We start from the raw sequence: 16,179 nt of genomic DNA on the forward strand, positions 1-16,179 counted from the left end.
TTCCCCACATTCAATTAGATTATAATTATTTTTCACAACCCAGTAGTTTCATATATATGCCCCTCTGTCTAAATTGCCCCAATGTCCCAAGCATACACTTTCATAGGCATATTTATTTATATTCCTATATATAATTATATCAGTTGCAGGCTAGGAATAATGTGACATTGAGCGTTATTCCCCAGTTAAGCAGGGAGAGTGTAGAGAGGTCGCACGAGCTACACTGAGCCACTGGCAACCCAGGCCCTGCTGGTCCAACAGAGGATCTTGGCTTCATCTGCAAACTCGCAGTAAATATCTGGCCATCATTTATTTTAATTCACTCCTTTCTTGCTCAGATGGAATGGATTCTTAACCTTGTAGGACAAGGACACCCGCATGCTGCCTGCCTTGCCTTAGCTGCTAAATTATTCTTCATTCTTCAGGGGGAATAAAAAAGAAAAGGGAAAAAAAGGAGTCCGGCGTTGTTCAAACTGTTAGCTCCAATGAAAAGCGTGCCTGAAAACATTGTCACTGAACCCTTGGACAAGGAAAAGAAGGGGAGTGGGCAGTGAAAGACAGAGTGGGAGAAGTGGGGGAGAGAGAAAAAGGGGAGGAGTGGTGGTGGGGTAGTCAGCAGCCTCCAGAGTGATTTATTTGCCAAATCAGGACACAATGAGTCGATTATGAGTCCTCTAATAAGAGAGAGTGTTTGGGGACCCACTAATTGGGCATGATTGAGTTGCAGTCTGGGAGCCGGGCGAAAAGGGAACCTGGTCGGCGGCTGTCATGCAATCATCAGCTAATCAGAGCTTTGAAATTAAAACTGCGTGTTTAGGGTAGAGGACGGGATAATGGCAGGGACCTGCCGGTGCTCTGAGGCAGCCTGAGGAGCCTGTCACTGTGTGTGTGTGTGTGTTTCTGCATGTTTGTTTGTGTTTGTCTTTAGGAGTACAGTATATGAGTGTGCGACGTGAATAAGGCAGATTGTATTGACAGTATGTGTGTGTGGCTGTGTGTGTTTGAGGCCTCTCGTCTCTGACTGTCATCTGCACTGGTCCTGATGAGGACAGTGAAGGAGATGTAATCAGCCCAGCTCTTGTACTAATGCTCATACAGTGTTTGTGTGTCTCTGAGTGCACATGTGTGTCCGGCTTTGTATTTCTAGATATACTAAATGCATGTAAAAGGCCAGTGTATTTAAGTGTGTAGGTCAGTCATTTGATTTTATTGAATTAATTACATACAGTGTTTTTCGCCGATAATTTCATTGAAAGGAAGGCTTTGCCGAGCAGATCGTTGTCCTGTTTCTACCCCCAAAACTCTGACATTAATCTCAGTTTTGAGCGGCTGTGCTCACATGTTGTCACTAGGGGGCAGTGTTTATCTGCAGTGCGTCGCGAGAGCACACGGACAGGACTAATTGATGTCAGGCGCTTCTTCTGGTTGTGTTGTTAAGAAAGAGATGGAAAGCAGAATATACCAGAAAAGAATGCGGTTTGTGCTTGTGTCTGTGAGGTAAGAAGGAAACAAAGCTTTTATTTAAGTAAGTAATTAAAAAGCGGCCTGTCGCACAGCTGACAGTGAAACATTTTCTTGATTGGCGCGCAGAAACCTTCAACGTAAACCGAGGCCATTATTATTATTTTTAAGTCATTAAACCTCCAGAACACGCCACACATTCCCCTCACTATGCCTGTGTCTTCTTCTTCCCCACCTTTATTTTAATGTTAACGAGGATTGGGTTTGTAAGTTCAGATTTAGGTTTCTCTGAATTATTCCCCCTCCCCGTTTATATTATTAAACGGACTACTAGCTACCAGTAAACTTATCCAGTTAGAGTATTAAATTATAAAATATCTCAAAGTTTTCTTTTTTGTAAACACAGAAAACAACTTGGGTTGGTGGTAAATGGGGATTATAATGTGTGTTTTTATTTTGTGAAATCTTACATTTTTTATAATAGGTTATATACATGCATGCCAAATCTTCGTTTGCTGTGTAGAAGTATTTACATTTATAATTCATCTTTAAATTTCCATTTATACCTCTGGTTGCTGTTTATTATGATCCAAAATATAATTATATTAATGCAGCACTTACACACTTACTGAGTGACTCATAGATGCCTGATGCTGAGTCTATAATATGTAAAATGTGTAACTCTTTTTTTTCTTACACACCCAGTTTTAATGTGTAATTTATGATTCTCTGAGCCACCTTGTATTCAGTCTGTATCTACAAATTACCTGCCTAAACAAACAAACGCACACAGTATTTTTCAATCCTCCTAAGGCCTTGTCTAATTGTAAATGCACCTTACATCTAAAGAAGGCCTCACTATAAAAATCTGAAGTGGGTTTAGGCATAAATGGGATTAATTCCCAAAGAATGTCCTTTGCTCTTCCTCCCGTAATTTCATTTGCAGGGTCCACAGGATGAATAGCCAAGCAGGCAGTGATGTGGAACTGGAGGACAGGCCTTGCGGGGCCTGGTGCTGCTGCACCACAGCCTTCAGGTTATGTTACCTTGATAATGTCACAGCTGCAGGAACCACACCGCCCACCGTACAGGACACAGGAAATCCAATTATCTGTCTTCTAATGTGTGGGAATTTTACGCTCTCATTTCTTAAGCTTTGGCTTGAGTTGTGCCTTAGGGCAAAACCTACCTGAGAAAGATTCCTGGGATTGTTATTTATTTATTTTCTAAGAAAAGAAACACATCCATTTTCACTGGAATCAGTATAGGAAAGTTAGACTGCAGCGGAATCCAGAATGGAATTGTTTTCCTGATAAAATGCAGAATTATAGCTCATTAAGTTGGATTATAATGTAAGAAATACTTTTGCTGGTCACGTGAAAACAGGTAAAGAGGAGCAACCCTAATTTGTCCTGGAGTTCGGTCGCTGTGATGGCTTGCATATGGGAGCAGGTCCTCCCACCTGCATGGGCCCCCCAACTGTTTTTGATTTAATTAAAAGGAAGAGAGTGCATCAATTTCAACTGCGTGGCAGGGAGATGACAGTACACAAATTGAAAGTAAGCATCGCAGCGGAACAGGAGACGGGACGCTGGCCTATCATTAACATGGAAGACAATTCTGTGTGCAATGTAACAAGATTAGAAACATTATCATCAGTCCACCGCTAGACATGAAGCTCAAGCACAGGGAAAAAAAAGTCTCAAGAAGGCTTTTTATTCGGGACAGGACTAAGTGAGACCGGCTTTAGAAAACAATAGAAATGTGGCATGGCTGTCATAACATTCAGCTGATTGCACACCTGTAGAGAAAAGTGGGGTTTTTTTGGGGGGGGTGGGGGGGGGGGGGTTTATAATGCCTGGGGGAAAAAAAGTGACACTCATCCCTTCGGGAGGTTTAATGTTTCCTGCTACTTTACCCCACACAGCAGCGATTATGGATCTCATAAGTGATTATGGATCTGTCCCCCCATCCCCTCCCTGCTGAATCTCCAGCACATATCTTTTGTTTTAGCGAGAGGGTTTGGTTTCGAGCAGATCCGAAGGAATGTGAATGGGCTCTGAGCTCGAGGAGGAGCCCCCATTAATGAACAGTAAAGACAGATGAGTCTCGCTCATGCCAGGCAGGTTGCCTCAATTGGATTAGTGAAGCCGGGGTTGGGATGGATAGCTGTCTATGTGCCAAGTGGCCATTAGCTCGGCCAGGATGCCAATATGAGTGTATACAAAAAACAGGCTCAGGATTCCCCTCGGCAATCTCAAGCTAGAGTCAGCAGCTGACAGTATCTGAGGCAATAAACTTTAGTTACGTGCTAATATAGTGATAAACATTTATCAGCTATGATAATGGGGGGGTTAAATGGTTGATTTAATCCTGCTTTTATTGTCCTGAAAATACAAATATCAGAATCTGTTACAGGTCATTTGTCAGTGGCTGTCACGCTGCACTTTATGAATGGAAAGCCGCTCATTCCTGGCATGTATCAGAGCGAGCTGATGTGTTTCCAAGGCTGATGTCATGTTCTCCGTGGGGCGATGATGGGCACTGTACATGTCAGTGGACACCAAGGGCCCTACTCCAACCAACTATACAAATGGGCAGAAGTGCGAAGAGCTGGGGAAATGTTATCAATCACTGTACGTCTCAGAGGAGCTGCTGGCGTTTGTGTAGAGAGTCCCGCTCATACTGATACATATAAAAGGCTGTGTGATGTATTAGAGCAGATGAGCAGGGGCTGGGTCTGACACATGACTGACAGCTCATTTGACAGCCCCAGGAAAGTGTGCAGGGAAGTTTCAATCTAATATAATGCTGCTGAAGGAATGAAATGGTGGTGTGAGATTATGTCTTCATGTTATATCCCCTCTAGGACAACGCAGACTGAATGGGATGAATATGATGCGGCTGACCCCCCGCCTCGGTCGAGAAGGAACAGGTGCCTTATGGGTGCCAGACGCCACAATCGACTCTAGGTTGAGACCTCCTGACCCATGACTTTCTCCACAATCCATTTCAGTCTAGTGAACCAGGTTTCTGAAGGAGGGAAAAACAAGAAACTGAAACCTTGATCAAACCTGTACCTGTGGGTAAACAAAAACATGTTTGTTTGTTTTTTTTGTTTGTTTTTTGTGGTGTCCTGCATTATGAATCAGCTGTCTCATGGGGATTTCCACATAGGTAATCTCTGTCATTCAATCGCTCCACTGCAGAAGCTGGGTCCTCCAGAAACAGGATAGCCACAAAACAGACATTAATATTAAGTGCCAAGGAGATCAGCTTCTCTTTGACCTGCTCTTCTTTCTCCTTTTTTCATAAGAGCAGAATATTGTTAGGTCACATGCATCTTGAAATCAATACTCCGTACTCACCGGTGTACGTTTACACTCATAATTTTCATGCTAAGCTACTTTTTTGTCTTTTTTTTTTTTTAATACAGAGACCATTTTTATTGATATAATATTAATGGAACCAAAGCTGTCTTCTAAAAATACTCCTGCTTACCAAACTCAGAGGTCACTGAGGTCACAGAACTTTCCTTAATTACACCAGAAATGTAAAATTATTTTACCAGAAAGCTATTAAAGCCCAGGAGACTCAAACCTCCCAATGCGTGTGCCCACAAAGATCAATCATAGAGGGCTAATTAGCCATTTTACAGCTATTTAAAAAAAAAAGAAACTCAGCCCTTTTCATTATGGGCCATCTATTTTTCCAACATTATGGCCTTTTTTATTTTTCCCCCCTCAGCTTCTGGAAGTTATTAGAAACTTCTGCTGCATGGAGAAATAAAGCATCAACTTTCCGTATTAGATGTGTCAGGCTTTCTTCCTCTCCGTCCACGTTTTATTCTTAGAATGAGGTCAGCAGTTGGCCCGCGAGCGTTGAGTGTCAGCTGCTGTTTTTCCATTGAAACAGACTATACTCGGGTGTTTAGCCCTCTGACAGGCCTGACGTCGGCCTCCTAGCAGCCCCAGTGACCACAGAACCTGATCTCACACAATCAAGCAACTGTGTCAGCCCAGTCTAAACTCGCTGTTCCCAAAGGTGTCTCTCTCTCTCTCTCTCTCACACACACACTTTTTACTTTTTACTTTGTGTACGTCTCCTCTTTTTTTCCCCCTCCTACATTTCCTACACTTCAACTTTTGCACCTTCTGATGGCGTCCATATTTCCCTGCTAATCTGCGGAAGCCCTGCAAACATTCGTATTGTCTAAGTGATCATTAAAATTTATGGCAAGCTGACTTCATCCAGCTTGCTAGGCCTCGTCGGCATAAGTCATAATTATGTGATGACATTGTAAGACGGAACGTCCACGCTGGCCCACTCGCCCGGGCTTGTTAAATGATGTAATTAGCCTACCTAAGAGGTGAACACTCCAGATTGGATAAGTTATTAAATGTTTGGATGAACCTGAGCTCCATTTCCCTATCACTGTCTTCCCCTCATTCTCGCCCCCTCCCTTCTTCCCCCATTAGCCCATTAGCAGTTATGTGATACTATATGCTGATGGGGCAGTGGACAGAGAAAGTGGGTAAATTAAGCCTGACCACTGGTTGTGTTATGGGCTGCTCTTATTATAAGGTGCCACTGAAGGACACTGCAAGGCTTAAGTGTACAGCGCATCAGTGACGGACACGCGACCAACAATGACCCGACGGTACGGCATATTTGTGCCGTCAGTTGCATGCTATGTGCTGATTACGTTCATTAGGATCTTCTATAAGTCATGTGACTCGCTGTTCTCACCCCTGGAAACTATTGAAAGTGACTGTACTGTACAACAAACACAGGTCAGACGTGTCAAATTTAACCCATCAGATTGCTCAATTTGTCCCCAGTTAAGCTGTAATGGAAGGCAGCGCACTGAGGTTGACAGCGCGCCTGCCACCGGGCCCTTGAGCCTCGGTGTGTGCGTCACTGTGCGGCTGTGTGTGTGTGTGTTGTGCTCCACCAGAGGGTGTCACCAACCGTGACTGTGTGTTATTCACACTGACGAGTTCCACTGTTCACTGTCACCTCTCATTGTGAGGGGAAATAAGCCTGTGGAGAGAGAGCCTGCCACCAGGGGGGAGGGTGGAGGACAGAGTGGGGCCCCCTTACAACCACAGCCCCAAAGACTGGCTTCTCCTTCAAGCTCAAGATTGCTAAATATCAGCATGCATATTGGGGATAAGAGGAGGATGTTCAGATAGACGCTGAACAGTCTGACTGTGGTTTCTAACACATTTTTACAGACAGAGGAGGAAGCTGATTTGTGTGTGTGTGTGTGTGTGTGTGTGTGTGTGTGTGTGTGTGTGTGTGTGTGTGTGTGTGTGTGTGTGTGTGTGTGTGTGTGTGTGTGTGTGTGTGGGGAGGGGGTGGGTGTTATGGTGTTTGATTTGTTGTGAAGACTCGAGCAGCAGGACTCAGCAGAGTCCAGGTTGGCCCAGCAGGCCCGCCGAGAGTGACACTTCCTCTCTCTGTCTCGTCCTGCGGAGAGCCTTGACAGCAGGGACCTGGTGCTGAGCCGCGTCCCCGTTCATCATCACCAGAGCCAACCACCCACAGCGGGCAGGGTTGGGGGGGGGGGGACTCAGTTATCTCTGTCACCCCACTGTCCCTCCCCCCTATGTGCCTCTGTCCCCCCTCCTCTTCCTCCTCTTGCTCTGTCTTTGGCCCATCTCCAGAGAGACTAAAAAGCCGGTCTCTCTCTCTCTCTGCTCCCCTGATTGTTTTTGTTCCTGTGAGCAGACAAATAGAGTTTGGCCTCTTACAAAAGAAAATGCTCAAGCTCATCTGATCTTACTGCCCTAAGGAGTGGCCTGGCCTGAAGGGCTAGTGATTGGAAAATTACAGTGCTGCTCCAGCCATATTGTCAGGGAGTCTAGTCCAGTCTCTTGTGTTTGTGTGAAAGGCCATCAGATGTGTGGCCAGTTGTCCGCTTTTAAGGCCGCTGTTGGCTGTAATTGTGTAGGAACCGTAACCGTGGTAACTTCACCAAGGATAATATGCAGTATTTATATAGAGAGTAAATATTGCTGATTGGTTATGTTTTTACAGAGCAGGTAAGCCTCTCTTAATTTTCTTGTTTTTAAATTAAGGAGCTTTGCGTTTACATGCTTTATAAAAAGAAAACATAAATTAGCCAAAGTCTAGTCTGCAAATTCAGTGACAGACATCAGAAATTTGGTCTTTGAGTGACGATACCTGTTGCAGCTCCAGAGTGACGCTGAAGCCCCCTGTCCCTGCCTCACAAGTGGCTCTCTGATAAGTGATTACAATTGGGGAGAAAGGAGGAGTAAAACAAGGGCCTTGTCAGCACAGACCCTCCAGATTTGAGGTCAATTTCGCTCCCTGATTGCGTCTATTTTTGTGGCGGTTATGCTGGGGGAGGGAGAGACCAAGTGGGAGAGTTTACCGTCGCCCGTCGAAGCCAGCATCATCATCATCAGCTGACGAGCAGGCGCCGACGCCCGACTTGCCTGACGGTTTCCTGCCCCCCCGCCACACACTCCGCTCCTTTTACTCTTCACGCCCGCCCCTCCAGCTTTTCCATCGTCCCCTATCTGCGCTCCCCTACCACCCCTTGGCCCTGGCCCTCTGCCTGCTCTTTCGCTCACCCCCACCCCCTCCCCATGTTCGCAAATCACTTCTTCCCGTGTCAGCAGGTAAATTGTTTTGTCCTCCCATTCCCAGCTTTCATTACCTTGTGTAAATTAAGCGATATGTCGTCCACCGGTGCGCGCCAGAGCACTCACCGCGCCAACGCCAAAATCATGAGATTTGGCATAATAAATGAAGACAAACTGGCAGTAGCAGTGCTCCTCTCCGCGCGGGCTCGCCTTCATTATTCGCTTAACTTGCCGGAGAAAATGACTTAACCCTGACCTGTGTATTACGTCCCATATTCACTCCAGATAAAAGCCTTTTTACAGCACACAACAATTTATATTCCAGCAAAGAGGCTGCTTTTCTCTGTCAGTTTTCCAATCTCAGCTCCTGAACACACGTCATTAAACTTGTCTTGCCTTCCTGTATTTGTCCATCAGTCCTTCTTTTTACATAAAATCTGGCAGCATTATTCTGGGATTTGATGGCACCCACTCATTTTTCCCCTTGGAATGTTTGATTGGAAGAAATATAGCCGGGCCGGGGCTATCTCCTCTCTTCTGTGGAATCATGCACTTGATGAAATAGTGTTCCCTCAGCAAGAATAATAAAAACAGACTTGTGCATTACAGGGGGCTCTCAATCTGCCAGCCGGGCTGAGCTGAGCCGAGCGAAAAAACCCACCCTGCCTCCTGACAGATTTTTATAGTTATCCCAGCAGATAAATGGAAACGGGTGACCAGGCTGGGGAAGGCCACTCTGGGCTGCAAGCCTGGACAGAAGCATGATGTGTGGCGCGAGCGTTAAAGGTTCGGCTTCTGAGACGAGCATGCTGCCACCGCCACATTTGTCCTTTTGCAGCGTTTATGAAGAGAAACCTCTGGGAAAATGTTCCTTGTGGTGCAGCACAGATATGTTTGACTGAAACACCCACGTTAATGCAGTTTGCATTAGAAAACCTTACAATAGCGAGGGAGTAGGAAGTTCTGCGTCACATGCTGTGGTCTAGCTCCATTGAGAATGAACTGTAGAAGATGAAAAGGGTGATTGCAACTGTCCTCTGGGTGATAGGTGTTCACTTTCCAATTTGGAAGTGTCAGCATTACTATAATATCAAGCTCACTTGAATGTAAAAGGTCATAGACACTTTACATAAAGTCGTTCATTCACTGTTACTGAAGCACAGCCTGCAGTAGTTAAAGTGTTTCAGTTTGTGCTGGAGCACACGATGAAACTTTGGTGTTTTCACACAATGTAGAAGGCCGCTGCAAAATCAGTAATACAGTTACCTTTTAATGCAACAGAAAAGAGGAAATACAATAAAAATATTGTGCAAACATATTACTTATTTGCTACATTCACCTAAATAAATTGGACTTTAAATATGTAAACATTTTAGTTGTTTTTAAGCTGCAGTCTTGTTCAGTCTTTTGCGTCTCAGTGACATTACATTAAATACAGAACAGCTTCAGTTTTCTTGGACTAAAGTGACGAAGGGAAGAAAAAAAGTTGCTTCTCTTGTGTATCCTGTGGAGCTGGGGGGAAAAAGTTTGACTAGCTGTATTATATTCACACACAAAAAATGTGAAATTAAATGAAACCAGGCATGTAACAAGGATTATGATTACTGAAATAAAGAGAAATTCTTAAAGGCTTAAATGGAGGTTAAAAAGTTCCACTGTGGTTTGCACCTTAAGGTTTTGCCTTCTGGGAAGATAATCAGCCATAAATGGTGCTCGTTTCCACTTAACAGGCCCTGATTAATCAGCCGAACTGCATGGGCTAATCAATCGACTGCTAGTGCTTTCCGCACTGGACCTGGAGAGCTTCATGTAGTCTGAGTAATCCTCCTTCTCTTACTCCTCTGTTCAGCGGCAGGCGTCGTGGAGAGCAATACATTTGTGAGGGATGAGCACAAAAAGGCCCACAGTTGTGATTTTGTAAATTGGTGTGAAATTCAAGGCTTCTTTCTATAACCCTTAAATAGTGCACGTGCATCCCAGTTACATTTTATTGTCTTGTTTGTAATTTTTATTAAAAATGAAGAGGTTTATTAGAAGCAAATGAGTAAAGAAATTGCACTTTTTATTTTCACAATATAAGTCAGTTACCTCCTTATTTAGCTTATAGTAGTGTTAGCTTTTTTGTTTTACTGATATGAAATTGACCAGACACACTTATATAATATATATAAGCATACTTAAGCATGTAAAAAGGCTATCAGCGGAATTGTCTTTTTGTTTTGTTTTTACAGAAATGGCATCAGTGAAATGTTAAAGTCTTCAGGAAAGTTTAGATTTATCTTCAGAACTGCCAGTTTTAATTATTTCTACTAATGCGTCTGTAATAGACAAATCAGAAGAGCTCAATATTTCCCTCATCCCTTCCCGGGAGGTGAAAAAAGATCAACTTATTGGCTCAGCTTCACCTGCTCACCTGCTAAATTGAAATGTCAAACATGTAAAGCAGACTGACATGGCTACCTGTGGCACTGATGCAGTTCAGACAATGTACAAACGGGTCTCCAGATACGCAGCACAACAAACACTGTGAGTGTTTGATTTGCTTGTCAACAAAACTGTGCTCCTGAGGTTTGTGGGCCAGCTTTTTAGATAGTGTTGTTAACGGCATATGTCATTTGAGGATTGAAAACTGGAGCCATTGAATCTTAATGAGAGACCGTTTACATTCAGCCCTCTGCACTGTGCTTTCAATGTGGTTAAACTAGGCTTATGTTGGGGAGTTTATAACCAGTCTAGAAGGTAGGCAAAATTTAAATGTGCAATGTTTTACAGTGTATACAATGTTTATGCTCTAATAATTAAATTACATTCACTTACAGATGGTCTACAACGGTGCTGTCACCCATTTATTGTTTATGGAGCCAGAATGTAGCATATTTGGAGTGGCTGTTAATTTACAAGCGAATGCTAGAAAGAGTTGTTAGCAAGCTGCATTTAGAGTGTATTACATGGACATGGATACCTGCCAATTAGTGCTAAATAAATCAGTGAAACAAACAAGTTACTAGATGTTCACTTACCAAAACTGTACCACAAACTGTTGGCGCATCGAACTGCAACATTATTGGCTTGATAATTGCATTAAAAATACTCAAAAGGCAGCGGTGTCGTAAAAATGGGTGATGGGTCCAGTTCAGTGACTCCACTTAATGGATGTGAAGCCAAGGAGACAGCTATTGGCTACAGCCACCTGCCTTAACTTCCACCTGAAAGTTAAAGTGGCCACACCCACAAGAATCTTTTATAAAGTGAAAATGGAGCCTGAACACCTAATTGCCCCCAGTGCATCCACTATGGTGTGTATGACAGAAAGCACTTAAAGACAGAATGAAGAGTTAGCAGGTTGGTAAGTCACATTCACTTAGGACTTCTGGAAGTAGTTCTTCAGCTGGAGCGACGTATGTTTTTAGGTTGTCATCATGTTGGAAGATCAGACTAAATCTTCACATTTATTCATGATTCCTTCCACCCTGATGAGATTCCCCTCCAGAAACACTCCGAAGCATCCCCACAGTATAATACTCCCTCCCCTGTGTTTCACAGTGGGGATGCTTAACCTTCGTGCTGTAGGCCTCTCCCTTATTTCTCCAAATCGAGCTTCCAGTATCCATAATGTTTCTGCAGGTTGTCCTCAGCATATTTTAGTGTGGCTTAAAAGTGTCGCTTCTGCAGAAGAATTCTGCAATTCCCGACTTTCAAAAGTCGTTCACTCGTGTCTTGACAGTTTTTCTGGGGTCTGTAGACACATCTCATAGTATTTTTTCCAGACTTCTTACCTTTGCCAGGTTTTTTCTTTACTATGTGGCTCTCTTTGAATTTCTTAGTAATGCTTCTGGCTTCAGCTCTTGACCCTTGAAAATGCTGTCATGACTTTGTATAAACATCTCCTGCTTTGTGAACGTCAGTAATTTTTTTTCTCAAGTCTAAACTCATTTTTGTTTTTGGCACTATGCTTTCTTGAGTGATAGCTCAAACCATTGCTGAAGTCTTTATAATGTGCGTAAATTCGAATGTAACCTGAGTTTCAACTTAATTTTCCAAGATTAGAGGATTACAAAGTTAAAGCAGTTAAAAGATCAGTTTTTCAGGGGGCTAATAATTTTGACCATGGTATTTTTTTTTTCTGGAATAATTCTGTTATTTTGTTTAGATTAAATTAATTTATTCTTTTTAAAAAATAAAAATTAGTATATATAGAAATGTTGAAAATCCTTTGCTTCATTGCTTTTGACAAAAAAAAAAAATCATAGTGGAAGCAATACATCTGTCCTCATCTGTAACTTAAGTCTTCTTTTACTTGCAGTTAAATATTTTTGAGCGATGAAAAAGATGCCACATAACAATAATCGAAACATATTAACAGACACCCTCGTAAGATTAGTTTTTTAAAGAGAGACAGATCTGTCAGAGAACTCTTCAAATCGTTCCCAGATCGGTCTAAAACGGCTCTGACAAAGAGGATTTAAAATGTAAAGAGCTGGCGCTCAGCTCTGTAACCCTTCCCCTTCTCTAAAAGGACAGAGAAAAGAATGATACAAACAGAAGGGGAAAAAACTCAAATCCAACTCATTTTTTACTGTATGAAAGTTTCACAAGGTCGTTGGGAGAGTCATGTTAACACAATACCTGAATACAGATTTGTTTCCTTGTTCTACAAGTCACGCAGACTCGAGTCTTTAAGCGATCATTATTACCATACAAATAGACAGATCTATTTAACAACCCCCTTTTTATCGCATAACACTTATTCTTTAGTGTTGCTCCCTGAAAGGCACTGAAATGTGTCTCTCCCCCTACTTACTCTTCCCCTCTTTCTTTTTTTCTTTCTTTTTTTTCTCCCCGGGAAATCGTCTCCGGGTTGATAAAGGCTCAGAGCAATAGAAGAAGCAAGGCTGACATCTTCTTAAGAGATGATAGGAGAGCCAAATCAAATAGGATGGAGCAGTCACTCTTTTCACAGATAGGTAGCTCATTTCTGGTGGCTGAGAGTTTGCATCCCTAGTGACGCTCTGCCTGGGAAAGATAGCTCGCTCGGACTCCATTCATTATTTCATTCCCTGTCTCCTCTTTTCACATCTTAGCTACTTCTTTCTTCTTCTTCTTTTTTTTTTTTTGCTTTAATGAGTTGCCTATTTTTCTCAAGTGTTGATGGCGATCTTGGAATTTAGATTTGGAGACAAAGTGTTTAATCACAAGCGTTTTTCATTTGCCAAGAAGAGGCAAAAAAAAAAAAATCAATTATTTCTATTAGACAATGCTGATTGAAAATGAATGGAAGTGGTAACATTTTGAAACAAAGGCTCCACGGAGACAAAGATAAGTGTCAGTCTGCTACCCCTGAGGTGTGATGTGCGGTTTGGCTTAATAAGCAGTTTGCAAAAACATTAGCTATTAAATCTTTGCAGAGGGTTGATACAAACACAGAGCAGTTTATTAATAATAACAGCTCATAATTCTGTACTTTTAGTGTCACATTGTTCCTCGCAGAGTCCATGTTGAGCTTCCGATGTAGCGAGCTTCTTTATTTTTTTTGTTTTCACAAACACGTACGTTGACGCATAAAGATGTAACTTCATCAGAGGAAATTGCAGGAACTTTCCTCGTCCAATTATTTATTGCAACACTTACTGAATGAAGCTTCCAAACTCCATATGATATTCACTTTGGCACTTTGTGAAGAGCACTTTGCTATCGCATCCCTCACATTCTCTGCAAATCCCTTAGAAAATTATTTCTAAATATTAACTTCTCTTGCAGAGAGCTCATTCAAAAGAAGAATTACACGACAGATAAAACACTTTATCACCAGTGAAAGACTAGACAATGTACGTTGAGAAATTGGGAAGAAGGCAGAAACAATGAATATTAAGTGCCTAAGAATCCAAAGCTGCTGACTAAATTGAAACAGTATATCCTGAGGGGGTACGGTTTCCAAATTGCTAATTACTGCCTCTGAAAGGGGGCAGTTTCTGATATGTTTGCTTGTGAAAGGCTGCCACTTAATGAAGCAGTGGCTAAAGTTTTTTTCCCCCTTTCTTTCTTTTTTAATATTCCCACACTCCAGCTTTCAGGGCTCTCTCCGGACTTTCCTCCCAGGCCAGAACAATGGCGGGCCCAGGAGCCCAGCTTCCCCACAGGCCCAATGAGAGGAGGCCGGGGGCTGGGTACTGAGGGAGCCGCTCAGCATGCTGAAATATGGAGGCGACAGATAAGGTGGCAGCGGCACAGAGAGGCCCTCTCCCATGGGCCCAAGGGGAAATTTGCAGTTATTAAGAGGAAGATGAGAGCGATTAAATGGCTTTTGTACTCATTTTCACTGACTTTTCTTTTTTATTATTTGGGCTGCCTTCATCTGATAGATGAAAGAAATGGTAAATTACTTTTTTTTGTTTCATTCAGCAACAACACTAGCATTGAGAAAACATCATTACAGTGAGCTTCAATCATAAAACACTTATTAGTCTACTATTGTTTTAAAAAGTGTGGCTGCAACAGAATTACTGTAATCTGACATCTGGAACTACAGTAATTACAAATTTAACATGGTTTGGGATTTTGGTTTGAAGAAATTGGACAAAATGTAACATTGATACATACACAGCATGTGCATGTTTCTATGTATGCAGTCATTTTATGGATGAACACAGCTGGGAGCAGCTATAGAAGCTTGTGCAATTCAACAACAGCCATGCAGCAAATAGAAAGCTCTTTGATTTTGCTTTTACTCAAACTGTGTGACAGATAATTTCCCACTGAACAGCTATATGACACACTGCTCTGCAATGCACTGTGAGGTCTAACAGTGCAATCCAACACAATGGTGCCTTAAAAAGAGAGTGAGTAAATTGCATACTCACAACACAGTGCAAACCTGTTGCTAATAATACCTCAAGCCTTCACATAGTGTTAGATATGCTTGAGAAAAGAGCAGAACAGTGGTGCAGTGTCACCTAACAGCAAGGAGATTCCTGGTTTGAACCGCTTCGTCAGCTGGGGCCTTTCTGCCTTGAGCACCCCCACTTACCCACTCACCAGTGCAAACCTAAGCTGGGCAAGCAGTTAAGAAAATGGATGGATGATTTAAAAAGTCTCCTTCAGGCATTTTTTAGTAGGATTTTTTACCTTTCGAGATGAAAAAATAGGACGAAAAATGTTTTTCCCCCGGTTTACTATAGCATCCAATATTTCTCCTCATTCAGTCAAAGTCAGCCCTCACTGTTGGAGTATTTGCATTGCTGACTTCAGATTTAGGTAACACACTTATGAAGTTGACTTTGGTTAATGCTAATATTACACAGTGCTGTGCAAAAGTCATGAGCCATCCCTTGTGTCTTTATTTGGGGAAATAGGTGAAGAGATTAATTGAAAAATGTGTAAGCATAAATGGAAATACAGTATATAAGGCAAAAACACAGTTTGAACAATTCTATTAAGCTTGAAAGTCACTGTGTGGTATGACCACCTTTATTATTCAGTATAGTCTGAACTCTCTTAGGCAGCTTCCTGTAATTGCTTAAGTAGTCTTCAGGAATAGTTCTCCAGGCTTCTTGAAGACATTCAAAGCTCTTCTTTGGATGTTGACTGTCTTTTGTTCTGTTCTTGACCCCACACTGCTTCCAATAATGTTAAGGTCCAGTCTCTGTGGAGGCCAATCCATGACTGATGGTGTTGTAATTGTGTGTTTTTCTATCTACTTATGGTTTTACTGCATTGGAAGTGTGTTTGGGATCACTGTCATGCTGCAAAATGAAGCTGTTGCCAATCAGACACTTTCATCCTGAGGGCCAGATGCATCTTTCAGGTCCTGTTTCAGGTCTCTGCTGGGTTTTTTTCTGTTTCTTCGTGCATATTAAATACTATCAGACTATCAGGTACAAGGACTGGATTGAAAACGAGTGAAAAATCAGCCAATGTCCAAAGAAGAACTTTGACAGAACTTCTGAAAGCTTGAAGAACAAATCTTTAAGACCACTTCAAAAATGGCAAGAAAGTCTGGCTACTTGCAAGGAAAATTACAAAGAAATAAGGGTATCTTAAGACATTCGCACTATATCTCCAACTCACGGGTGCACAATTTTAAGTTTCATTTTTGACCAACATAGAA

At 42.4% G+C, this 16,179-nt stretch overlaps 1 long non-coding RNA gene across 1 annotated transcript; it reads left to right on the forward strand.

Moving 5' to 3' along the window:
• The first annotated feature begins 1,087 nt into the window (after nucleotides 1-1,087).
• Nucleotides 1,088-14,713, forward strand: LOC113012407 (uncharacterized). The gene is made up of 3 exons (XR_003270694.2): nucleotides 1,088-1,497; nucleotides 4,331-4,543; nucleotides 14,140-14,713. It is a non-coding gene; the product is annotated as an uncharacterized LOC113012407 (long non-coding RNA).
• The last annotated feature ends 1,466 nt before the right edge of the window (nucleotides 14,714-16,179 follow it).

Source organism: Astatotilapia calliptera, chromosome 19 (assembly GCF_964374335.1).
Source record: "Astatotilapia calliptera chromosome 19, fAstCal68.1, whole genome shotgun sequence".
NCBI lineage: Eukaryota > Metazoa > Chordata > Actinopteri > Cichliformes > Cichlidae > Astatotilapia > Astatotilapia calliptera.